The following is a 2121-nucleotide window of genomic DNA, read 5'->3' as shown; positions in this document are numbered from 1 at the left end:
GTTTAGTTTTATTTGATTTTTAACTATGAAAAAAATTGCCAAAGTTGACCCGGGCTTTTGTGCAATAATAAAAAATGTTGGGCCATTTCTTATAATTTTCCCCAAACTTTTAGATCAGCTTTTATAAGAGGAAAACCAGACCAGAAATGCAGAAAAGAAAACAAGGAAAGAAAGAAACACGTGAGAGAGAGAGAGAGAGGAAGAAGAAAGGAGAAAGAGAGGGAGTTAGTCTCGGATCTAGGAGTCTTTGCGACCGTTGCGAGCTCGGCTACACGATAGGTAAACTCCCTACTTCAATCCTCTTCTCTTTCTCTTGATTTTCTTCAATTTTTGGAAGAGGAGATTTTTGAATTTTGATTCCAAAGGCTTTATTCTTGTAAGCTTTTATTTCTTTGGATCCTAGGGAGCATGTTTTGAGTTTCTATATAGTGATCAAATATTTTGAGTGGATAATTGGATGAAAAGAGGTGTTTTGGGCACAAAATAAATCCTGAGAAATTGGGTTTTTGCTCTTCAATGGTTTAAGCTTATTGATTTAGTTATAATTTTGCTATTTGAGCCCAATAAGATTTAAATTAAGGTTTGGTTTTCATTATAAGGGCTAATGGTGAAAGTTGGTGACACTAAGTGAAGGTTTTTAATTGATAAAAAATTATATAAATTGGAAATTAGCCTAATGATGGCTAATAAATGGTTTTGGTGGTTAAGTGATACTATGTGAATGGTTGGTTAAATATATGGACCATTGGGATGGATTATGGCTCATAGACCCAAGTTGTGTGGTATGAGTTATAGTCTTCATTGATGCTATTTGTCATGATAAGTGATGTGGATCACTTATATGTTGTAGAAAATTGTTGGTGGAACTTATTGAGAAGTAAGGAACAAGCCGAGCCCTATTTTGTACAAGGGGAACCCTTTTGGTACTAAAGGGTTGAGGTAACAGGGGAATTTATATTTGTTATTACTTTGTTTTAGCTATTTTTGAATAAATATTACTAGTTATCATGCATTACATGTTTTAAAAGATTAAATGTGCTTTATAAGGGGTTATGGGGTACTACTTTGATTATAGTGCAAATATATTTTCTAATTGTTTAATAACAATGTTTTTATGGAAATGAGATTTATAAATATTATACTACTTTATAGTGTTGAATGGTCAATACTCAGGAAAGGTAGATAAGAGTAAAAGGCATGATCTCGGTGGGAGTTCACCAATGAGAAGGTGTGGATTTTTGATATTCTATGGCACACTGTCAGTACTCAGTGTTGTCTTACGTATTGTGGGCTCAGTGCACTAAAGTGGTTAGTGTATTGAGTGTTCGACACCTCTCAGTGGGGGAGGGAATCCGACATATGAAGTGTGAGGTTGAGTGCCTAGGCCAAGGTAGCCCTCATATAGAAAGTAAGTTGGGCTGGCTCTGGGAGGGAGTTAGCTTTAACTGCTTAGGATTCACGTCGAAGGGGCATAGGAGGTTCGGTGGATTAGATCATGCCTTAGATTATGTTTTGTGCCTGTGGAGGTACAAGTAGGTATAAGGTTTACCTGCGAGTTAAAGAGTGCCAGGGGGCATTCTGTTAGTCATGAAAGGCCATACTGGCCTAAGTCATGCATTCATGCATTTTAAATGGCTAAATTATATACTATGTTGAATTTATTATTCGTTTATTTGATTATGGCTTACTTTGTAATAATCAATGTAGATTTCACTGTTACTGAGACTGTGGTTGTTTTACCCCTTTCTTTTCAATATTTTAGGTCCAGGCGAAGGATCCAGTGGTGGACGGGGAAAGGAGCAAAGCTAGGGGTTTGCTTGTGATTTGTAAAGAACTGCAACCCCTTTCTTTTGAGCAAATATATTGTAATGTATTTAAGATTAGGGTGCTAGTAGGATATGATTATGTGTGTGTGTGTGTGAATATGTGTGGATTGTGTGCTTGTGTATGAATTTTTGTCTGTTTGCAGACTTGTGGCTAGGAAACTTGGTTATGGTGTGTGGTTTTGATGGATTTACTTAGTAGACCAAGTTTCTATTATAAGCAGATATTTATTTTGATATATATGTCATTTTATAAGCAAATGCAAAGTGGTTGCATTGCAAATGATGTGCTATGGGC

The 2121-nt window shown here is 36.0% G+C and overlaps 1 long non-coding RNA gene across 1 annotated transcript; it reads left to right on the top strand.

Moving 5' to 3' along the window:
- The first annotated feature begins 240 nt into the window (after positions 1-240).
- LOC129290629 (uncharacterized) lies at positions 241-1791 on the top strand. Its single transcript, XR_008588469.1, has 3 exons — positions 241-279; positions 851-939; positions 1763-1791. It is a non-coding gene; the product is annotated as an uncharacterized LOC129290629 (long non-coding RNA).
- Positions 1792-2121: the final 330 nt, after the last annotated feature.

This window comes from Prosopis cineraria, unplaced genomic scaffold, assembly GCF_029017545.1.
Source record: "Prosopis cineraria cultivar Desert tree isolate PC_DT_omini unplaced genomic scaffold, ASM2901754v1 PC13, whole genome shotgun sequence".
Classification (NCBI taxonomy): domain Eukaryota; kingdom Viridiplantae; phylum Streptophyta; class Magnoliopsida; order Fabales; family Fabaceae; genus Prosopis; species Prosopis cineraria.
The sequence above is the reverse complement of the archived record's forward strand: the minus strand, read 5'-3'. Positions and strand labels throughout refer to the sequence as shown.